General features: G+C 52.4%; 1 protein-coding gene across 4 annotated transcripts in view; it reads right to left on the bottom strand.

The window, feature by feature from the left end:
* FRMD6 (FERM domain containing 6) overlaps positions 1-23,902 on the bottom strand; it is a 40,968-nt gene extending 17,066 nt beyond the window's left edge. For 2 of the 4 annotated variants that reach the window (XM_053946110.1, XM_053946113.1), the window contains exons 1-2: positions 2,666-2,731; positions 910-1,028 (exon numbers count right to left, since the gene is read on the bottom strand). The gene's annotated coding sequence lies outside the window, so the exon portion shown is untranslated. Of the gene's footprint in view, positions 1-909; positions 1,029-2,661; positions 2,732-23,756 lie in introns of those variants that run through there. The other 2 variants (XM_053946111.1, XM_053946112.1) reach the window with 2 other exon arrangements.
* Between the last annotated feature and the right edge of the window lie 338 nt (positions 23,903-24,240).

Genomic DNA, 24,240 nt, shown 5'->3' with positions numbered 1-24,240 from the left:
TTAAATAATTAATAATGCCACGTAAATATTAATAATAATAATATGCAATGATGAATGTTTACGTTATTTTCTACAACAACACATCCCCAGGATGCTCTGACCCTGGGCAAACCCTTCCTTCCCAGTAGGAGGCACTTTTGGGGAGCCCCATTCCCAATATCCCGCTCACAGGCTCCTCTACATGGGATTGGTGCCCAAATCCCACTCTGGGGAATGTGCAATGCTTGCTGCACACGGAGTGGGGGGGGGAATGGGATGCAAAGTGCTCTGCAGACACACAAGAACCCAAAAACCAGCTCCATTTTATGCCAAAAAATTCAAATCCATGCCTGGACTACCCAGAGCTCCTGCTGCCCTCTGTGGCAGGGACCCGTCCTCGCCTCCAGCTCCAAATCCAGCAAAACAAAGCCAAACCAAGTTCCTGATTTTTTTAATCCTGGGGCGGGCAGAGGGAGATTTGTCTTCCCTCAGCAGCGCCGCTCTCCAGTTTTCCAGCTGGGAAAGCTCCTCAGCCACGCCACAGCCTCCATCAACTTCCCTGCCCCGGCCACAATCGGGGAAAGCTTTTTGGGAAAAATATCCTAAGCCCACTTTTCAGTCAAGGGGGAGGAAAAAAAGCAGCATAAAACTCAATTAAGGAGCAGGCAGATATTTTAACCAGCGCCATGGTTTGTATACTCCATCTGGAGTCCAAAGGCTGCCGGGTTTTTTTTTTAGCAGGAGGGAACTGACATCATCTTAATTTCAAATTCCCATTTATTTTTACATCTGGTCTGAATTAATCTTTCTCAGCGTCCTGACTTTCATGTAATGGAATAATTGCTTACAGACTCGGGGTTTAAAGAGCCTGAATAAACCCAGTTTAAAAGAAAGAAACCCCTTTAAAAACCGATAGTAAAAATTCAGTACCTAGAACCAAACTCCAATATGCCTTCGGGATTGGGAATTTTAAACGGAACATCTCTTTCAGGCAAGAGAGCTCGAATTAATCCCAGCTCTATCCAAGATTCGGAGAGGGAGAGCGAGCCCTGTGGAAAAACACCAACACAAACCAGCCCAGAATTAGGCAGAGCAGCAAAGCTCCATCGGCGCCACGCGGAAGCATCTCTGGAAAAGCAGAGTTTGGCTTAGAGGGAAAAACATCCTGATGGCCACAAAGGCACTGGCCACGAGCAGGAAGAGGAGGATTCAGGAATGGGAGATGGCAGAAAGGTGGCAGGGGGCCAGGGGCACGGCAGGGTCGGGATGTGCCTCACTCCCACGGGCGAGTCAAAGGACACAGGAACACCAAGGATGGTGCTGGGAGAGCTCAGCCCAATTTCCCCACTGCCACGAGGGCACGGGGTCAGATAAAGCCTGCCTTGGGAGCTGCATGGATTTATCCTGGCTGCTTCCAGAAGGTGTCAGGGATACGCATTCCTGGTGGAGAGGGCCATCAGTGACACCACCAGGGAGCAGCTGGCACCCCGAGCACCTCCACGGGGTGTGGTGGAGGGGCACCCGAGGGTGAGGGGAGCCCGGGGACAACGGGGTCCCACAGGTGGCTGTGACCCAGCATCAGGAGGATCCATGGATGAGAGGAGCACAGGTATGGGAACCAAGAGATGGTGGGAACCACGGCTGAGGGGACCTGTGGGTCACCACGAGCCACAGAAAAGAGCTGGCACAGGCACAGAGGACCCACGGGTGAGGGGACCCACAGGGGATGTGTGACCCAGGGGTGAGGGGACAGCTGGGTGAGTGTGGCCCCGGGACAAGGGGGCCTGTGGGTGAGACCCAGGGGCGAGAGGGGACCCGTGGGCAAGTGTGACCCCGGGACAAAGGGACCCACGGGCAAGTGTGACCTGGGGACAAAGGGATCCATGGGCAAATATGACCCAGGGACAAAGGGATCCATGGGCAAATGTGACCCAGGGACAAAGGGACCCACGGGCACCTGTGAACCAGGAATGTGGGGACCCATGGGCGAGTGTAATCCAGGGACAAGGGGACCAACGGGCACCTGTGAACCAGGAACGAGGGGGACCCGTGGGTGATGGTGACCCACAGGTGAGAGGACCTGTGGGTGAGTGTGACCTGAAAGCAAGGGGTGAGGGGAGCTGTGGGTGAGTGCCACCCACGGAAAAGGGTCCCAAGGGTGAGTGAGACGGGTGGGTGAGGGGACAAGGTGGCCCACGGGTGAGCGAGACCCGTGGGCGAGTGTGACCCAGGGGCAAGGAGATCCGCGGGCGGCTGAGACCCAGGGGCCAGGGGTCCCGCAGATGTGGGGACCCGTGGGCGAGTGCGACCCGGGGGCGAGGGGACCCGCGGGCGAGCGCGCCCCTGGAGCGGGTCCGGGGTGGCCGTGGCCGTGTCGCGGCCGTGTCGCGGCCGTCGGGGGCCGTGGGGGGGCTCCGGCGGAGCCGCAGCTCCCGCGGGCGGGCGGAGGAAATGACTCGCATTCCTGCAGCCGGGGCCGCTCGCACCGCTCCGGCTCCAACTCGCCCCCGAGCGCAACAAGCGGCCGCGCCGGGCCCACCCGCGGCACGGCCCCGCGGGGGCGAGCCGAGCCGGACCGGGCTGAGCCAAAGCGAGCCGAGGCGAGCCGAACGGAGCGGAACCGGGCTGAGCCGAGCCGGGCTGAGCCGAGCGGGAGCGCGGTGCGGGGCGCCGGGCACGCACCTACCTGCGGCTGCGGGAGCGCGCTGCGTGCCAGCCGTGCCGAACCGTGCCGAGCCGAGCCGTGCCGAACCCCGCCGTGCCGAGCCGAGCCGAGCCGTGCCCAGCCCAGCCCAGCCCATCCCGCCGCCCCCGCCCCTTCCCGGGCCGCCCCGCACCGCCCCGAGCGGCACCGGCACCGCCTCCCGCCCCGGCGCCGTGCCCGGGACAGCGGGGAAAGGGTCGGGAGCGGGGCGGCCCCGGGCAGGAGAGCCGAGTGTTGGCCCCGAAGGAGGCGTGGGGAGCCGGGCAGCCGCCGCCACGGTGCCCACGAAAGGCTCTGGGAAGAGCCTGAGCATCGCATCCCCTGGGAGGGCACACGGGCACCGACCCTGCGGGATGGAGCCGCCCGAAGGTGCCCAGGAGCGGAGCGGAGCGGAGCATCCTTCAGCGGGGAGCGCGGCCGGAGGAGGCTGGGGATGCTCCGAGGGCTGGGGAACCTCTGCTCTGGAGGGCTGGGAGAGCTGGGGGTTGGACTGACCTTAGAGCCCCTTCCAGTGGGGCTTCAAGAGAACTGGAGAGGGTCTTTGGATACAGGGGAATGGCTTCCCACTGCCGGAGGACAGGGATGGATGGGATATTGGGAAGAAATCCTTCCCTGTGAGGGTGGGCAGGCCCTGGCACAGCGTGCCCAGAGAAGCTGGGGCTGCCCCTGGATCCCTGGAAGTGTCCAAGGCCAGGCTGGACAGGGCTTGGATCACCCTGGGATAGTGGAAGGTGTCCCTGCCATGTCAGGGGTTGGAACGAGATGTTTTTTAAGGTCTCATCTAATCCAAACAACCCTGGGATTCTATGATCTCCGAGGGAAGGGACTCAAATGTCCTCTGGGGGGGTCCCAACTCTCTTGTGTAGAGGAACCCCACACCCATCCCAGTATCCCCAGCCCTTGGACATCACAGAATCCCAGTTCTTAGGATTCAGCTTGAGGCAGGAGCAGAATTAAACCCCGTTCCCATTAAACCCCCCACTAGCAGCTGGGTGAAGGTGAGCGGGGCTCACTCGTGTGAGGCCTGGCCACCCTTTGGAGCCGATGCACACACGGATCCCTCTCCATAGGTGACCCCAGGCCCGGAATAGCAACAGCAGCAGCACCATAAATTAGCAGCAAAGCATCTCCTCCTTCAGAAGTGCCATCTGGCGAGCTTGTTTTTGGAGGAGTTATTTATTCCTCACTTTTAACTGTCTAAAGTCGTTTCTCGAGCTGACCTGCGAGGCCGCCTCGGCCCCCGCAGTCTCTCCGAGGCTCTGGGAGAGAGGAGCCGCTTGTTCCCAGCCCTAAATAAAGAGCAGCTCTGCTGTGAACACCCTGACACTCCTTGCTGAAATCTGTTTGCAGCTCAACAGATCGTGCTGGGTAATTACATTATGGGAGTGCACGGTACCCAGCGCTGGGAATCCAACGCGCCGCTCTCCTCGTGGGAAAAAACAACCTGGCTTTCTGCAGAGCTGGGGCTGGATACCCCTTGGGTTTGGGCTCACTCTCATCCTCCTGTCCATGCCAGCTGGAACTGGGAGAGGGTTTCTACCCCACAGCTCCTGCTCGAGTCCTTACAAAGCCACTGGTGCCACTGCCAAGGGCATGGAGAGCATCCTGTCCAAGCAGGGCTGGTCATTCCAGTCAGAAATGTCTTTTTTCCCCCCAAGAACTCCCTCTGGAAACACCCATCCTGCAGTTAACACAGGGGGACAGCCAAGCAAAGCCACCCTTTGGCTCATTTCTCCGAACCCACAAATCATTTTAGGGCTGTGGGGCGGCCCAAGCGGGACGCGGCCCCGGTGCTGAGGAGGACGAGTGGGTCCTGCTGAGCACATCCCAGCCCCATCCCGAGCCCTGTGGAGCACAGGGATCCAGGAACCCAGCGCCTGCCTTGCCGCAGAGGCTAAATAAAGCAGCAGGAAGAGCTCTCGGATGCCAGCGAGGCGATGTATAAACACCGACGTGGATGGCGCGGGTGCGACGCTGTTCCAGAGCCGGGGGGGAAAAAAAAAATCTCGGCTCATTCCAACGGGAGATGCTCCCAGGGCTGGAGGAGACGCTCCAGGAAAAGCCATCCCAGGCTGCAATGTAGGGAGAGCTCGCAAAGGTGGAGCTCAGCCAGGGTCCGCTCTGCCTCTCCTCTCTGCGAGAGGAAAAGCCCAAAGATTCCCAAAGGTGACATTTCTCTCACAATTCTGGAATTAATCTCCCTCAAAGATCCCAAGGAATGGAAACTCAGATGGGAAATGGAAAAAAAAGATTGAATTCTTTTGGGGTGGGTTTGTTTGGGTTTTGGTTTTTTTTTGGGGGTTTTTTTTTTTTTTTTTTTTTTTTTTTTTTTTTTTTGCATCGCTAAGCCTATCCCAAAACAATAGCAATTAAAAAAAAAGAAAAAGGTGGTGTGGTTATGACTGAAAATACCATTCCCATAAAATACACGGATTTCTCTCGCACTGGATGCGTTTATATGGAAGGGACAGGAAACAGCAGCAGCTCACTGTGATCCTGCATTATCTCCAGCCGAGTGTCTCCCATCCCAGAATTTCAATGCTGGCATTGTCACTGGCAGGGACGGACACGGAGACGTGGGAGCTCTCTTATCTCATAGCTTCCCTCGGATTTTGTTAATGGCATAAAAATTATTCCAAAAGCAACAAAATAACAACTAAACTCCTCCCTCTCTGCATCCCCATTCCCTTCCCAAAGGCTGGTGGATCAGTTGTGCCAACCCAGGATTGCTGCCCAGCACCCATTTCTAGGGAGTTTTGGGATGTGTCCTGCTAGGAAAATTTACCCTGGAGCAGCAGCACAGGGACCTCAGCGCTGACCACAAGCCTTGTGGGGTGCATTTGGGGACAGGGGTGTCACCGCTGCTCGATGGCACCTGGCACAGCCTCACAACGATCCTGATGGGCCCCTTCCAACTCAGCATATTCCAGCTCTGGCTGCAGCTGGGATTTAGAAATTCCTCCCTGGACAAGAGAGGAAAACAAATCCCAGCTACTGTGGGCTGTGCTGGGGCTGGGAAGGTTTCTCAGCCCATAAGGGGAAGAAATTAAATAAAGAATCCCCGGCGCGGAGCCACAACAGCCGGAGCGTTGCTATAAACTCCGGAGAGGAGCTGGACCTCGCTCCCATTCCTGCATTTCACGGGGATTTCCACGGAAGCTCTTCCTCCCTCCCTACCCAGGCTGGGGTGGGCGAGTCCCTGTCCCCCCCAGCACAGAAGCAACCAGGGTGGAGGGACCCTCTCCAGCTTTTCCTGGGCTTTTTAGGAGAATTCCATCTGGTTTTTGGCCATGAATACCCAATTCACGGAGATCTCACCAAGCCTCTGCTTCAATTTGGTTTGAATGCAATATAATTAATAAGCCTGAGCTTATCAGCTAATCATAAAATTAATAAATAATAATAACAATCAATAATTAAAAGCCTGAGCACGCATTGCGACCCCTCCTCAGGGGTTTTGCCCCAGTGCTGCCCCTGGGGGTACCCGCCTGGGGACAGCTCCAACTCCATCCATCCCAGCTGAATTTTGGGAAAACCGCTGCCCAGCGTGCAGGAGCCAGCCCTGGATGGTGCTGGGAAAGGGGGAGCATCCCTGGGAGCGGCCTGGGGACACCCCAGCTCAGGAGCCAGGTGGAGAGCGCGATGGCTCCTTGAGCATTCTGGAATTTGGGCAATGCCAAACCACCCCTGGCTCCCCGGGAATTCAGGGGATGCTCCCAGAGGAGCTGTTTTCCATCTCATTTTAGCCGAGGGAGGATGCTACTACCTTTAACTGGCCCCCCAAAAACCCCCCTCTGTATTTACCGTGCCCAGCCTTTGCCTGGGAAGCCGGCAAGGACGAAAATAAAAAGCAGCTGAGATTTAAGCCCAACGAGGCTGGAAAGCGAGAAAATCCAGCCTGAAACCCCGAGTGCTGGAACCATCAAGAAAATCCAAGCGTGCATCCGGCAGGGAAGCATCCCCCCGGCTCGGCAGCGCCGATCCGGTGCGTTCTGCTGATCGAGCCCGCGGCATTTACAGCTCCTCCAGCCCAGCATCCTCCTCAGCAGCAGCCGGGATGCGATTGGAGCCCGGGAGAATCCTCGGGATGGCCGGAGGGAAAGGCGGGATCACCCCCCAAGCCGAACCCCCCGCTCCTCACCCAACCCGGGCCACCAAGCTGGGGTTTATCAGCAAATGATTGAAAAATTCAGGCTGAGGTGGGCAGGGATTTTCTATGGAGTAAGTCTGGCCTTCCCACAGCCCCATTCCCAAATCCACTCTCATTTCCCTCTTTAAAAACCCCATTTCCTCCCTCCCATCCTTTTTGTTTTGGGGGGGTCCCAAAGACCCCCAAAGCTTTTTCGTGGCTCTGGGCCTCGGGGTTATTCCTAGAGTTTGCTCCCAGCCTGCCAGAGCTGCTGCAATCCCATGGAATTGTGGTGGAAAGCAGGAAAGGGCGGCGGGGAGGGGCGGACGGGGAGGAAAGATCACAGGGGCGGGCAGGGGAATATTTTTAGCCCGTCTGTTCTCCGGCTTCAACACCACTCCACGATTCCAATCCCATCTGACAGAGGGGCAGACGCCTGAAACGGGAGAGAAACCCCAGCAAGGGCCCCCTCAGGGGGTCACCCACAGCCCCGACCTACAGGACATCAGAGAACCCCCCCTCAGTGGGGTGGGGTGGGAGGAAAACTGGGAATTTCTCTGCTGTTGAAAAAAAAAAAAAAAACAAAAAAAAACATTAAAAATGTTGGTGGTGAAAGGCTGTGAGGAGCCAGGGCATCCATCAGTGCTGCAAAGGAGGAGGTGTGGGGGGCACATTCCCCCCTGGCACCCTGGAGATCCAGCTCCTTGCTCACCTGTGCCCATGGATTTTTCCATGGCAGCAAGGTTTGGTTACAAGTTGGCAGGAGCCAAGGTGAAATCTGGGAATGGGCTCATGAAGCTTGCTCCAAACCTGATCCAGGGTGGATCTGGGATGAAGCTGGGAAAAGGGGCCAAGAAGGTCGGGGGGGCAGGGCTGGGTTTGCTCTGTGCAAAGTGCAGCAAGATCAGGAATGGATTGGGAACGAGGGGTCATGGACCAGCACCACATTCACACTGGGAGAGCTGGAGATCCTCCAGTGCACTTCCTGAAGGAAACCTCATGGAACCCTCACAGCCTGAGCCAGTCAAATTAGGATTTCCCCATAATTTAATAATTTAATTAATTAAAATATTTTAAAATAATTAATTAAAAATTTAAGAATTCCCCATAATGTAATTTAATCCCCATAATTTAATAATTTAATTAATTAAAATATTTTAAAATAATTAATTAAAAAATTTAATAATTCCCCATAATGTAATTTAATCCCCATAATTTAATAATTTAATTAATTAAAATATTTTAAAACAATTAATTTAAAAAATTTAATAATTACCCATATGAAATTTAATCCCCATAATTTAATAATTTAATTAATTAAAATATTTTAAAATAATTAATTAAAAAAATTAATAATTACCCATATGAAATTTAATCCCATAATTTAATAATTTAATTAATTAAAATATTTTAAAATAATTAATTAAAAATTTTAATAATTACCCATAATGTAATTTAATCCCCATAATTTAATAATTTAATTAATTAAAATATTTTAAAATAATTAATTAAAAAATTTAATAATTACCCATAATGTAATTTAATCCCCATAATTTAATAATTTAATTAATTAAAATATTTTAAAATAATTAATTAAAAATTTAATAATTACCCATAATGTAATTTAATCCCCATAATTTAATAATTTAATTAATTAAAATATTTTAAAATAATTAATTAAAAATTTAATAATTCCCCATAATGTAATTTAATCCCCATAATTTAATAATTTAATAATTAAAATATTTTAAAATAATTAATTAAAAAATTTTAATAATTCCCCATAATGTAATTTAATCCCCATAATTTAATAATTTAATAATTAAAATATTTTAAAATAATTAATTAAAAAATTTTAATAATTCCCCATATGAAATTTAATCCCCATAATTTAATAATTTAATTAATTAAAATATTTTAAAATAATTAATTAAAAAATTTAATAATTACCCATAATGTAATTTAATCCCCATAATTTAATAATTTAATTAATTAAAATATTTTAAAATAATTAATTAAAAAATTTAATAATTACCCATAATGTAATTTAATCCCCATAATTTAATAATTTAATTAATTAAAATATTTTAAAATAATTAATTAAAAAATTAATAATTACCCATATGAAATTTAATCCCCATAATTTAATAATTTAATTAATAAAAATATTTTAAAATAATTAATTAAAAATTTAATAATTACCCATATGAAATTTAATCCCATAATTTAATTAATTAAAATATTTTAAAATAATTAATTAAAAAAATTCATAATTCCCCATAATGTAATTTAATCCCCATTATTTAAACGCCAACTCCACCACAGAAGGACACAAAGGCTCCCATCCCATCCCATCCCATCCCATCCCATCCCATCCCATCCATCCCATCCCATCCCATCCATCCCACCCCCACCACCGTGCCCTGGGGTGGCACTGGCCTGCCGGGATGTGCTTTCCTTGGCATGGTTTGTAACCACCCCTGGTGCCAGCACAGCTTTCTGGGGGGCTTTTTGAATAACCCTGAGCCTAACAGCTCTGCTGGGGCTGTTTCCATCCCCAGGGCAAGCAGGCAGGCACCTCTTTGCCCGTGGAAACAGGACACGGGCCTCGTGCTTTGCCAACAGGGTATTGCAGCAGGGAGAAGGCAGCCCGGGGACAGAGCAGCCCAGGGAGCCCCCGGAGCTCGGCCGTGGCCCCACGTGTCCATCAGGCACCCATCAATGATTTACTGCTGCTCTGAAGAGCTGTTTGTGCTCCCGGCCCTCCCGGCGGCCCCGGCCAAGGTCAGCGCTGCGTTTGGCAGGGGAAGGGACGGATGCCAAAGGGGAGAGGGGATGGGAGTCCCCAAGGCAGGGAACAGCAGAGCCCCCTTGGAGCCCAGCGGCGCCGGGGGCTCGTCCTGAGCATCCCTGCTCCCACCAGGAGCAGCTGGGGACAAATCCTTCCACGTTTCCACCATTTGGGTTGGATCTTAAAGCCCGTCTCGTTCCATTCACCACTTCCACACGCCCCTAACCCCACCGTGGCACCCCAGGGGTGCCAGGGCTGGTGCCAACAGCCCCTGCCCGGGGTTTGAGTCACAGCAGGGCTGAGAACTCCCATCGGAGACAGCAGGGTCACCGACACGGCCAAAAAACCAGTCCTGGGAGCCCCAGCGCCGGGATGTTGGGGCTGGATCAAAACAGGCACCTCACACAAGGGGTTCCAAAGGTGCCAGTGCTGCCAGGCAGGATTTGTGCAATTCCTCTGCTTTTTGAAGCCGCCGTGGCCTCCACAGTGGCCCCTCCCCACGCCCGCCCAAAAGCGAATTGATTTTTATGAAATGGACTGAGGCGGCCTCCAGCAGGATCCATAGCTGGGCTAATGTTTGCCTAATGGGCTCCCACAAATGGCTCGTTAATCCCTTTGTGTTTATTAATGGCACACAGGAGCCAGACAGCTGCACCAAGCCCCCCATGTCCCTGAACTCCCAGGGACCCCAGATTTTGGGGTCTCCAAGCTCCCCAGGACCCCGAGCTTCCACGGATCCCAGATTTTGGGGTCTCCAAGCTCCCTGTATCCCTGAGCTTCCAGGGATTCCAGATTTTGGGGTCTCCAAGCTCCCTGTGTCCCCGAGCTTCCAGGGGCCCCAGATATTGGGATCTCCAAGCTCCCCAGGACCCTGAGCTTCCATGGATCCCAGATTTTGGGGTCTCCAAGCTCTCCAGGACCCCGAGCTTCCACGGATCCCAGATTTTGGGGTCTCCAAGCTCCCTGGATCCCTGAGCTTCCACAGATCCCAGATTTTGGGGTCTCCAAGCTCCCTGGATCCCTGAGCTCCCAGGCACCCCAGATTTTGGGGTCTCCAAGCTCCCTGGATCCCTGAGCTCCCAGGCACCCCAGATTTTGGGGTCTCCAAGCTCCCTGGATCCCTGAGCTCCCAGGGTTTCCAAGCTCCCTGGGCACGTTGCTGTGGTCACCCCCTTTTTTCTCCCTATTTCTCCCGAACCTCCCCTTCCCCCTCCCTCATTCCATCCCACCCTCCAGGGCTAAAATCCCCATTTTTGGGGCTGCACAGTGAGCCAGCACTGGACACCAGCTCTGAAACCACCAGAGGCTTTGGCTGGGCTTTATCCCAGTCTGGTTCCCTGGGGAATCTCACTGGACAGGTGGCACTGAGTGCTCTGGCACCCATGGGACAGTCTGGAGCGGGCACCGTGTCCCAAAAAGCCTTGAAACGCCCCCAGCTTTAGTCATGGATTGGGAATATCTCCCTGCTGTGGCAGCAAACACTTTATTTATGTGTTTATTTGCTAATTTAGCTGTAAGTTAATGTCAGAGCTCAGGAACATTCTCGTAAACCTGCACGTGAGCAAATGCATCTGAGGGCTTGCAAAACCACAATGCATTGTTGCAGTGTTGCATTTTTCCAGACAGGATTTTGGGGCGCTCCTTTGGCAGAGGAAGCCTGTGGATATACATTTATATAAAAATATTATATATAATTAAATAGTAAATGCTATATTATTATATATTTTTATATAAATATATATTATATATTTTATATAATATAATATCTATATTATATATAGATAGCATTTGGTCATTTATATATCAAACCTGAGCAACCTGGGCTAGTGGAAAGTTTCCCTGCCCATGGCAGGGGTTTGGAATGAGATGGAATTCCAGAATGGTTTGGATTGGAAGGGACATTAAAGACCATGATTCTCGCTGCCCTCCCTTCCTTCTCTGCAGCAGGAAAAGGCATCATTTTGGTTTGGTTTGGTTTGGTTTGGTTTGGAGGGCAACTTTCAGTGGAAACCTTTCCCAGACACGCCACTTCCCCGGGAAGCAGCAGCTGTGGATCTCCGGAGGTTTCCCCCTGCCAGCTCCACACGCTGCTCCCAGCCCATGGCACAGGGGAAAGGACGTGTCTGAATGGTGAAAAAAATCACCCCCAGCTTTCACCCAGCAGGGTTATCCTGCTCCAAAAGCATTTATCCCTCGGGAAGGCAGCAAAGCCTCTCCTGGAAGAACGTTGTCTCCCAGACCATCACCAGATGGAATTTCTGGAAAGAGTGGCCCTGAAATGACATCATTCCCTCGTGTCTGGGATGTGCAGGACACCTGAATGTGCTGAGGGGACACCCAGGCCAGGTCAGGCTCAGGGATGTGCCCCAGACCAGGTGATTTCCATCCCGGAGGATGGCAGCTCCCAGGGTGAACACGGCGCCCAAGCCACCCACCATGGGTGGTGTGGCACCCCGTGGATGGGGGAAGTGCCGACCCCAGCCTGGGCTCCTGCACTTCCAGGAGGGAATTTGCTCCATGTTTAGACCCCTCCCTCCCTTCCCAGGCTCTGGGGAAGCCGGGATTGTCAGCAGGAGCCCAGGTTCCATTAGGGCAAACTGGGAGGGGAAGGCTCACCCTTCCCCCAGGGCTGTGTCTGGGAGCTGGTACAAGGCAGGAGGGAGGAATCACAGCTTTGGGGACAGATCTGAGCCACCCCAAAAATGTCCCTTGCTGCCCTGGAAGCTCCCAAACCTCTGCCCTATCCCTGGAAGTGTCCAAGGCCAGGTTGGATGGGGCTTGGAGCAAACTGGGACAGCGGAACGAGTCTCTGCCTCTGTCAGGGGAGTTGGAACCGGATGGTCTTGAAGGTTCCTTCCAAGCCAAATAATTTGGGGATTTTAGGATTCTAGCCCATTTTGGGGTCCCCAGCAGTGGGTACAGCAGCCCTCCCCTCCAGGGTAGGACCTGGAGGTGTCCGTGGGATTATCAGGGCAAGCCCCCATCACCAAAACCTCAATCCAACCTCCCGCGAGCTCACATTTGCATGGCACCCTCAAAATCCCTGGGTTCCTACCCCAAACGTCCCACAGCAGCTGGACCTGGCCCTCTCCACTTCCAAACCAAGCTGTTTATGAGCTCTGTGAGCACAATAAACCAAAAGCAGCTGTGGCTGCGACCTCCTTTTATGCGATTCCTTTTTCCCTTCCTCTGAATTTTTATGATCCAGATACAAAGCCCTGGGAAACAGAGGTTTAAAGGAGAACCCTGACACCCGTTACTGCAGGGGCATGAAATGCAGAGCCCTGACTCTCATCTATCCCAGGAGATTATTTCAATCCAATCCAAATTATTTCAGTGATCCAAATTATTTCAATCCAAATCCTTTTTTTTTCTTTTTTTTTTTTTTTTAAGAAAATACTAAAAATAAAGCTCCTGGAAGCCAATGATGGGCAGTGAGGGAGAAATCCCAGGTGTTCCTTGTTCAGCCTTGACCACCTCATGTTCGCACAATTCTGCGCCAACATTTCTTTGTCCAAGGCCTTCCCAGAAGGAAGGAAGGAAGGAAGGAAAGGGGTGAAGGATGCTGTGGGCATCCCAGGAAAACTCTGGGAAACTGTCACCCCACTGCCACCCTGCTTGTGGCACCACTCCCAACTGCTGCAGCAGCACTTGCTGTATTTTAAATTAATGCATTTTCTGCACAGGGTCCTGCTGTGCTGTCCCATCCAATAAACCCAGTCCTGGCTCACCCCAGATCCCATCCTGATCCAAAGCCCAGGGACAGATGCCTCCACCTCCAGCCGTGATTTTTTGCAGTGTAGGGCTCCCCCTTTGCACCTTTCCTGCTGCAAACTCAGCCCTTAGACCCCTCGTTCTCAATTAGGATTCCCTAATTTTGGTGCTTTGCAGAGGGGAATCCCCAAATTCAGCCATCCCAGCTAATCAAGCCCCCCCAGCCAGCTCCCCTGATTATGGAATCCCAGAATGGTTTGGGTTGGGAGGGACCTTAAAGCTCATCCAGTGCCACCCCTGCCATGGCAGGGACACCTTCCCCTATCCCAGGCTGCTCCAAGCCCTGTCCAACCTGGCCTTGGACACTTCCAGGGATCCAGGGGCAGCCACAGCTGCTCTGGGAACCCTGTGCCAAAGCCTCAGCACCCTTACAGCCAGGAATTCCTTCCCAATATCCCATCTAACCCTGATCTCTGGCAGTTCGAATCCATTTACACCCCCAAATCCTCCCATTTACATCCCAAATCCTCCCACTGGATGTGGCAGCACATCCCACAGCCCAGATTTCCACAAACCCTCAGCACACACTTGGAGCAACTTGTTTTATGGCACCAGTGATTAGGAAGATGCTGCCTTGAAGAAAAGAAGGGTTTGGGCTGTCAGAGCAGGAATTCAGGGCTCTCTCCAGCCCCGTGGTGCTCTGGAGAGCCTGGAGCTCCCCAGGGCTTACCCCGACACCAACTGCTTGGCTCATCACCCCCAAACCAAAAATCCCCCGCAAATAAGACTAAAAAAAAAAAAAAATAAATCACAAAGTCCCCATTTTGTGCTCTGTGTGTGAGGAAAGAGCTGCAGCATCCCTCCCTGGAGAAGACAAAACTCCTGTGCCTGGCACAGGCTCTGCCAGGGCAGCTGCCCCGAGTGAAGGCTGGTGCCACTTCCTCATCCCCCCTCACCCACAGTGGGGATTTTTCCCCTCTTTCCAGCAATATTCCCTGTGCCCATGGCTTTCCCAGTTTCTCACGGAGTGCTGCTGCAGGCATGGATCTGCCCAGCCAGCGCTCCTAGGAGGCCATCAGCTGAACAAAGCAGAGAAGTAACACTCCCAGTTTCTTTTTCCCAGTATAAATCTCTGTTTTTTAGGCACAATCAGAACAGTTTCCGAGGCACAAAAAGCCTTTTCCATTCCTCCACCTCCAAGCTCAGCAAACAACCCTACCTGCAGAGCCAGCTTGGATTTCTCCCATTCCCATGGCTGTGTTTATGCCAGGGCTGCATCTCAAGCTGTTACATGAAGAACACCAGGCCTGCCCTCCCTTAAGCTGGGCTTCACACCCAGCCTAAACCTGAGCCTAATCCACATCTCATCCCTCAGACACCCCAGTTACCCCGTGCAAGGCTTGCTCCTACCAGCTCCTGGGATTGTGCTGCTCCTTCCACACGCCGTGGAGAGATCCTTTTCTCCCCAGCCATCCCAGGAAAGGACAACACATCTGTGGGACCAGCAGAATCCCACCCTGGAGCTGCCCCATGCCAGCGGCGTGGGAAGCTCCCCACGCAAGTGCCCAGGCCAGCCGGGTGGGGCGAGCCTGGAGAAGACATTTAATTACACAGGGCTGGGTGTTTTTCCAGTTGCAGAAGCCCAGCTGCATGTTCCCTCCCTGTACCAGGTGCCATTAGTGCTGTTTGACTACTAATTGGCAATTAATAATATCTTTGCATGATGCAAATGGGTCCTAAACACCTGCAGATCGATTATTTTGACGCCTTCAGGTTTGCAAAGTGCAGCAGTGTTTGGAGGCTTGGACAATGGTGGTTTTTTTTTTTGTTTGTTTTCTGTGAGCTGGAAGAGTGGATGTTTAGGGGTGCAAAAGGATCATTCCCACAGCACCTGCGGATTCTTTGCTTCTTTTGTTGCCAGGGTCGGGATTAGATGTGTGAGATGGAATTTCTTGTTGGGGCTCAGATGTTTGTTGGTTCTTATCTCTGTCACAGTCTCACAAACCCTGAGTTCTGCAGCACTTCACTCCAACAAACTAAAAATGGAGCCCCATCTCTCTCTCTACAAGGCCTTTTAAGGATAAACTGCCCAATTCAGAAATGACACCTCAATTATTTTCACTTTTAACCCAATCACCAACCACCCGTGCCCGCAATGAGGACTTTTTTATCCAATTACACAAAACCACCCAAACCCATGGAGAAGGAGGAGAAGAAGGAGCAGCCTCCACCCTAAAACCTCCATCTTGCTTTGTCTCTATTCCTGTATTCTAAAACCTTAAACTCTGAGTTTTCCACCCTGTGATATCACACACTTCTATTCAAACTCCACCCCCACAATCCCAGTTCTGTCATTCCATTTTGGAAGCTTCTCCACAGCCTCAGGTCAATGCAGAGTTCTCTTGGGGGTCAGACTCTGTCAGCACAGAAAGTCTGAAATTCTCAGCAATTCTCAGGGTTCCAAGAAGCACCCAGCAGGAGTGGCCAGCCCAGGGAATGCTGGCTGGGAATTTCCCTGGCTGACCCATGGGATGGGCACCATGGCTGCGGGGCAGGGCTGGGGCTGCTGGTGCCCAGCTGATGAAAGGCCACTGGGAAGTGCCAGGCTGGTCCTGCTCCAGGTGCCACGGGGGGAGGAGGGAATGACATTAAAAACAGCCTCAAATCCCAACAGGAGCGGCAGCTGAGCGGGATCGAAGGCAGCATGGCGTGGAGGCAGCTTTGCTTATGCTAATGGGGGAGAAGAGTCTGCAAACAGCTCCAGGTGAGAAGATCGAGCTGGGATTTTCCATGGGCAGGCAGCCAGCCCCAATCCCTTTCATCTGCTCTTGGGAATGTCTGATTCCTGGGGGGATGGCTGCCCCTCACCCCGAGGCTCTCCAGCATCCTTGAGCTGCAGCATCCATGGGCCCCATTCCCCAGGTTGGGGTTTTTTTGGGGGGGAATTTGGCTGCCCTGAGCACCTCATTCCTGCAAGCATCTGCAGGAGACTGGGGAGAAGCTGGATAAGCAGCACAGGCTCCACCCACGGTGTTCCAGAGGATTTGGGGTTATTTTTGGGAAGGGCAAGAAACACAGCATCATTTTGTTTTCTATTTCCAGGGGCTTTCATGGGGGGAAATTGTACAGAGGGAATTTCCTCTCCATAGCCCCATCCCAGCAGGATCAGCTCCCTTGGGATTGTGAATAAAAGCCATGGTGGTGGCAACCCCTCCTGAGTCATTTACATGCTTTAAATCCATCAGGATACAAAGCTGAGGTGATTTTTTCATAGCACAAGCTTCTCACACTCCAAGCTGTGTTCCCACACTGTCATTCCCTTTAATTTTTGGGGATCAGATAGTTCCTGTCAGCCCTGCTAACTCTGCTGGCTGCCCAGCAAGTCTTGCTCTGGGCTTACAGAGGCATCTCTAGAAAAGATAAGCAAGATAAAGGAATTACACACCCCAAAAGAAAAGAAGAGGCTCCCCAAGTGCAGTGAGAACACCTGCCTGGAATTCTGTCTCCCTGACTCCAGGACTGGTTTTGCAATCAGATCTCCCAGAGTATGAACTCACACAGAGAACATGGAAAACCAGCAAAGGCCTCATTTTTCCCCCATCTGGGCAATTCCCAGAGATAGGTTTGCAGACCTGGAGAGCAGGAAAATATAAGTCACTTGTGCAATGGGCTGTGTGATGCTGTCAAGTGCTCAGGGAGATCTTTCAGCGAAGGGAAAGCGAGTTGGGAACAGAGCAAAAGTAATTTTTTCCCTGTTTGTGCCCCAAAGCTTTTCCTGACACTGAGCAGACCCTGCTCAGAGAACACCTCAATAAACACTTTCCTTCCCAGGCTGCACATGAACCTCTCAGAAAAAAAAAAAAATAATCTGTGTTCCTTTGATGAATCATTTGCATTCAAGGTAATTAAACTTTAATCAGCAAAGCCAAAGAAAATGAGGGTTTGTTTTTTTTTTTTTTCTCCAGCAGAGATGAGATAGAGCTGGACCTGATTCCTATCAAACCCAACACTGCCCAGCTCCTCCAGGTCTCCCATCTCTTGTGAGAAACAGGATGAGGAAGAACAAAGGATGCAAGGAAATAGCAGGATAATCCATGGGTTTTCCAAGTGAAATGCCAGCGCTGAGTTCATGGGGATAAAAATTACCTGCTCCTCCCCGTCTGCTCTCTGGTGCCTCACTTGCAAACCCTCAGTGCTGGAAAAACCCTCCCCACCCAGGCAGGGCAGCTGAGGGCAGGGGAGCTGCTCATTACCTGGGCTGGCTGAGCCGGCAGGATCGAGGCTGCTCCCTTTCCCTTTCTGTGCCTTCCCTCCCTCCATCCCCATCTTTGTCCCCGTTCCCATCAGATTCCCATTCCTACGCTTGTTCCTGTCCCCATTCCTGTTCCCATCCCTATATTTGTTCCTGTTCCCATCCTTATTCTTGTTCCCATCCTCATCCTTGTTCCCATTCCTGTCACCGTTTTCATCCCCATTTCTGTCACCATATTTGTCCCTGTCCATATTCCCATCCCTATATTCATTCCCATTTCCATCCCTATTCCTTTTCCCATCTCTATCCCAATCCCTACACCTGTTCCTATGCTTGTTCCTGTCCCCATTCCTATCCCCATCCTTATCCTTGTTCCCATCCCCATGCTTGTTCCTGTTCCCATCCTTATCCTTGTTCCCATCCTTATCCTTGTTCCCATCCCCATTCCTGCCACCATTTTCATCCCCATTTCTGTCACTATTCCCATCCCCTTCTCCACGCTCATCCCCATCATTATGTTTGTCCCTGTCCATATTCCCATCCCTATCCTCATTCCCATTTCCATCCCTATTCCTTTTCCCATCCCTAACCTGATCCCTATACCTGTTCCTATCCCCAGTCCCTATTCCTTTTCCCATCTCTGTTCCTATCCCCAATCCCTATTCCTTTTCCCATCTCCATTTCCACCTTCATTCCTGTATCCATTCCCATCCCTTTCCCAGTGGGGGACAGACTCTCTCCTCCAGCAGCCGGAGCAATTGTAGGTTTTTTTTAGCCAGCCCTGGTTTTTATCAGGATTTCAGTTAAATCCCAGGTTTCTAGCTAAATTCCAGCTTTTCTTGGTGAGGACAAAGCTGTGTAGGGCTCAGCCAGGCTGTGGGACCCTGCTCAGGCACTTCCCTGAGGGATAAAACTCTGGGAAGCAGAGATGGATGATCCTGATCTGGTGGGTGACACCCCTGCCCATGGGATCCCTTCGCACCCAGACCATTCTGGGATTCCAGGAGTCTACGAAGAGCACAGATACGGAGCAAAACCAGCCCTGGGGACAGTTTGCAAAGCAGCAAGAATTCCTCCTGTTCCCTGCTTCCCCCTCTGCTAATAACTCATTGGCACATCACAATAACAGCCTGCACCCTTCCTGTGGGTGCAGCTCCTCTGCCAGGGAAGATGGCCAGAAAAATAACTCCAAGCCTTACATTTTAGGGCTAAAATTGGGCCTTAGTAGGGAAAAGGCTGGGATGGACCCTGGATCTTCTGCTGGGAGCAGCGTGGGCCCCCTCCCTGCCACCCACTGCATGGACAGGGGACAGGGAAATAAGCTGATAGGCCAAGAAATGCCTATAATGCAGTGTAATTAAGAAATAGCTGGCTTCTGATTGTAATAGCGTGAATTATATATATATATATATATAATCTGTATTGCCTCGCCCTTCACAGGAAACTAAAAATAAAATAAAAGTTTTTCAAACGCCTCTCAGTTGCCCCATCTTCGAGTCAAAAAAGAGCTTAATCCAACAGGGCACCAAGAGCTGGGCCTCTCAGCAGGAAGGGTGATGTTTTTGGGAGTGGGTGATGGGGATATTTATGGGATGGAGGTCCCCAAAGTTTGCTTTGCAGGAGAGACGGGGAGAGGGCTTGCTGTGAAGGGAAGGGAAGAGAGGAGGAGGAAATGCAAACTAATTAACTAATAAATATGCTGGGTTGGCTCGGGGCAGCAGGAGAGCAATCCAGAGGGCTGACTCACTCTGACTCAGGCAGAGGAGTGGGATGGAATCTGGCTCAGGAGCATCTCCTGCCTCAGCCACGCTGCCAGGACACAGGGACTGATCCCAAATCTGCCAGGGCCGAGCATCCTGTGGGGACCTGCTTCATGTGGGCCTTGCTTTCTTTGGAGAAATCACTCTCTAGAGGAAAACAAAGCTAAATTTGCCAGCTAGAGCAAGCAGCTGAAATGGAGTCAGGCTTTAGGATGCAATTCTCTGTCTCTCCATTTCCACCTTAAAATCAGGACAGGTGGGAAATCCCCCTCGACTGTTCCAAAGCAACTGTGGCTGTGAGAGGAGGTGGTGGTGTCACCAGTGTTGGGATCCCAAACGTGAACCCCAAAGCCATCAGAAATGTCCAGAGCCAGCAGGAGGGCCAAAGGGATCGTGGAGTCATAGAATCCCAGAATGGTTTGGCTTGGAAGGCATCTTAAAGATCTCTCATTCCACTTCTGCCATGGGCTGGGACATCTTCCACTGTCCCAGGCTGCTCCAAGCCCTGTCCAGCCTGGCCTTGGACACTTCCAGGGATCCAGCGATCCAGGACAGCCACAGCTTCTCTGTGCCAGAACCTCCCCACCATCTCAGGGAAGAATTCTTTTCCAATATCCCATCTAAGCCTGATCTCAATGAAGTCATTGCCCTTCGTCTTTTCCCTCCATGCCTTGTCCCCAGTCCCTCTCCAGCTCTCCTGGAGCCCCTTCAGGCCCTGCAAGGGGCTCTGAGCTCTCCCTGGAGCCTTCTCCTCTCCAGGTGAACATTCCCAGCTCTCCCAGCCTGGCTCCAGAGGGGCTCCAGCCCTTGGAACAACCCCATGACTTTCCCTGGGCTTGTCCCAGCAGTCCCTCATCTTTCTGATGCTGGAGACGCCAGAGGCAGCTCTGCAGGTGGGGTCTCACCTGCGTGGATCAGAGGAGGAGAATCCCCCTTTCCCTGCTGGCCCCGCTGTGGGATCAGCCCAGCACCCAGCTGGATTTTGGGCTCACATGGGCGCCTCACTCTGAACTCCTCACCCACCAACACCCCCAAATCCTTCTCCTCGTTCTTTCCCTCACTCCGTTCCCTGCCCAGCCCGTGCTGGGGTGGCTTTGAAGGGATGGAAGGAGCCGGGCCCCGTGGGGAGGCCGTGGGGAGCCGCGGGCCCGGCGTGTTGGAGCAGGCCGCCGGGGAGGTGCTGCCTTCCCCCGGCTCCTGCTCGCCCTGGATTCGCCCCGTTCCTGCCCGATGACTGGCTGCGATTGCTTCACCCCAACACGCTCCAGCCCCGGGGCAAAAGTTCCCCTTGGCACCCACTGCCCGCTCCCCGCGGTGCCGCCCCGGGGACGGGCACGGCCACGGATCCATCGAGGCGCGGGGGATTTGGGTGCGTGGCCTGAGATGCAGTCAAGGGCATCACATCTCCGCACCCCCGCTTCCAAGAGGCCGTGCCAAAATTTTTCCAGGAGGTAAGGCTCCTCCAGAGGGGACGTAGCCCTGATATTTCCCCTCCACCCCGCAGGAGTGACAGCGTGCTCTTGGAGGGATGAGTTCAGTGAGACAATCCTACCCTCAGCACAGGCATGAAGCAAAAGGGAGAGAAAAAACAGTTCTGCAGTCAGCTTAGGTTTTTTTTCCCACCCCCGGAGGCTTTTGCATAGACTGGCTTTCTTTTTTTATTATTATTTTATTTGTTCTCGCTCCCTTTTTTCTTTTTCAAAATATTTTCAACCGACGCGTTACTGAAGTCGTTTGCCTCCTGACAAAACCCGGGCTGCCTGCCAGCACATATTTCTGATAATTCATCCATTATTAAATGAAATCAAAGATAGGAGTTTAAAAGAAAAAAAAAAAAAAAAAAAAAGCAATGGGAATGCTTGCATCCGAGAGAGAGAAAGGCTGTTTGCAGCTGGGCTGGGAGTCTCTTCCGTGGCAAAAAGTTCTCCCCAGGGAAAACCCACCCCAAATGCCTGCCCTGCTCCTCACAACACAAACATCTCTGTGTGGCCATGCTAAAACCCAGGGATTCTACAAGGATTTTCTGCCTGGATAGGGGCGATTCCGTCCTGGCTTGGGTGGGTGCTGCTGGATGTTCCCCTTCCTCAGGCAGAGCCTGCAACCCCTGGCCAGAGACAGCCCGACTGGATCAGCCGGTCCTCTCCAAACCGGAGCGAGAGGAAAATCTGATGGAGAGGGAGGAGCCCAGCAATTACAGTCTTTTCTCTTTAATAACCCTCGCTGCTTCCCCGAGTCCGTATTTACATCCTTGGCACCAAAGTAGTAATTAGAGTCTCTCCACTCAGGTCTAAACAACAGCAGACCCTCCTGTCATTAAAAGCAGAGGCAAAGATGAAAATAAACCTCATTTTTTATGGCTTTGGAGCCTCAAATCTCCATCAGCTGGCTGGGCAGCAGGTTTTAGGGCCACACATCAGTGCTTTGCTAGGACATCGATAAGCTGCGTCTATCTCCATGGGATGCTGGGGGTGGAAAACTGCTTGGAAAAATTCTCCATGCCACTGGTCCCTTCTTGTGCCATTTTTTGGCCATTTCCACTGCCCGTGAGGGAATAAATGGGCCTTGGGGTCTGCAGGCACCAGCTGAAGGGCTGAGCCATGGTCGTGCCAGGAGCTGCTCGAACCCTCTTGCTTTAAAGAAGCTATCAAAAAAACCTGTGAGAAAATTAATTATTCACTTAGACTGCTAATTAAGCTGATTTGCTCTGTGAGGGCGTCGAAGGAAATGAGCTGGAGAAGCTCTTAATTGTTTAAAAAGAGCAATGCTACAAACTCTCCTCCCAAGCTGCTCTGCTTGCCAAGAGAGCCTGGTCTCGTGTTCCACCAGGTCCAGAGGAGTTTCACAGAGTCATGGAATGGTTTGGGTTGGAAGAGGCATTGAAGACCACCTTGTTCCACCCCCTGCCATGGCAGGGACACCTTCCACTATCCCAGGCTGCTCCAAACCCCTTGGACCTTGGACACTTCCAGGGATCCAGGAGCAGCCACAGCTTCTCTGGGCACCCTGTGCCAGGGCCTCACTTCCCTCCCAGCCAGGAATTCCTTCCCAATATCCCATCCATCTCTGCCCTCTGGCAGTGGGAAGCCCTTGCCCCTTCCATCCCTTGTCCCCAGTCCCTCTCCAGCCCTCCTGGAGCCCCTCCAGGCCCTGCAAGGGGCTCTCAGCTCTCCCTGGAGCTTCTCCTCTCCAGGTGAGCATCCCCAGCTCTCTCCAGAGCCTTGCAGCACCTTCATGGCCTCCTCTGGACTCTCTCCAGCAGTTTGACAGTATCTGTGCCAACATCAACCTTGCAGGTGATTTCAAATAAAGGAAGATCAGCCACGAAGCACAAAGTGCTCCTGAGCCCTTGTCCCCAGAGTGTGTGACCCCATGCAATCCAGAGGGGATCCCTGCCAAAAACACCCCAGGAACACCCGCCATACACATACATAAAACCCCAAAGGCTACAGGCAGCTTGGAATTCAGCAATCCCAGCTCATTCCTCAGGTCATGGAAGCTGGAAAGCAACAGGCAGGACCCGAAGGCAGAGCGCTGCACCCACTGCACTGCCCAAAGCACCCTCGGGTGGGTGGCTGTGGGAGATGGAGCTCTGGATGCCCTGTGCCAAGGGAACAGGGCCCCTCCCAGCTGCCGGGCGCAGGGTGGGAGCAGAGGTGCCCCCAGGAGCTCACCCAGCCTCCCACAGCAAGGAGTGGTGCCCTGCCCACGCCCAGCCTTGCCCTCCCACTCCCACCACCATTGCACCTCGATCCCACTTCGCCGGGACCTTCCCTTCTCGTCCTGTAGGGGCTGGTGGAGGAAAGCTCCCCGTGTCACATGGCAGAGAACAAAAGGAGCTGTTTTTAGCCGAATGGATTCATCTTTGACAAGAACAGGGCGATGCCACACCATCCTCACTCCTCCCAGGGGAATCAGTCAGGCACACACATGGTGGGTTTGCTGACAAGGAGCACATCCCATCCACTCCAACCCTTCCACCTCTGGCAGCGGCCAGGATGGGACAAATCTGGGGTTTGACACAGGCAAAAGATGGAAATCACACCAATAAAACCAAGGGAAAATCCAAGATCCAAGCAAACGGCATCGCACAGGAGCACGGGGTTTTCCCGAGACCATAGCGTCCTCCACAAGAATTCCCAGGCATCTTCACCATTCCTGGCACAGCCCTTGTGCCAAAATGCCTCGACAAAGGGAAAACACGGCCACAAAGGAGCATGGCTGCCAATGCTTGGCCAACCATGTCCTGAGCAGGAGAAGGCAAAGGTGATTTCCCTGAGATCCTCTGCTGAGTCTCCAGCAGGTGGGAAGGATTTCACAAGCCATGGGAAGCACCTGGATAGGCACCTCTCAGTCAACACCACAGCCCCACATCTCCAACGTCCCCACCACTCCCTTCCATCCCCAGGAACAGGCCCTCGTTTTCCTACCTGGTGCTGGGAACATCTATGAGTCAGGTTCCTCCAGCAGCTCCATGGCGAGCTCGGGGTTGTCTCAGCACAGCTGGAAGATAAAGCCACCAAGAGAAAAGCTCAGTGTCCTTGCAGAGGTGGCGTTTCTCAGGGCAGGTTCCTCCTGCGTGGCCGCTGGGAGCCCATCCCGCAGGAGCCGTGGGGCTCTCCACGTCCTCCTGGGCTGGTGAGGCGCCGGGATCCCTGGGAATTGTGCTCTGCTTGGAAGGACCAACCCTTTTTGACTGGTGTCCAAGCCCAAAGCGCATGTTCTTACCTGCTCGGTGGAAGACAAGGGGAGTCTGGACCACCTTTCCGAGAAACACATGGATCTCAGCAGGGTGTGGATGTCCTGCTCCTCACCCAAACGCTGTTTAGGAGAAAAGGGGGCTGCGAAGTTGTGGGAATTTGGAGAAAAGAGGTCGGAGGTGCGAACGCTCCTGCGGCCGGAGCCAGCACGGCT

The sequence above is a fragment of the Vidua chalybeata genome, chromosome 6 (genome assembly GCF_026979565.1).
Source record: "Vidua chalybeata isolate OUT-0048 chromosome 6, bVidCha1 merged haplotype, whole genome shotgun sequence".
Lineage (NCBI taxonomy): Eukaryota > Metazoa > Chordata > Aves > Passeriformes > Viduidae > Vidua > Vidua chalybeata.
This window is presented reverse-complemented; position numbering and strand designations above follow the sequence as displayed.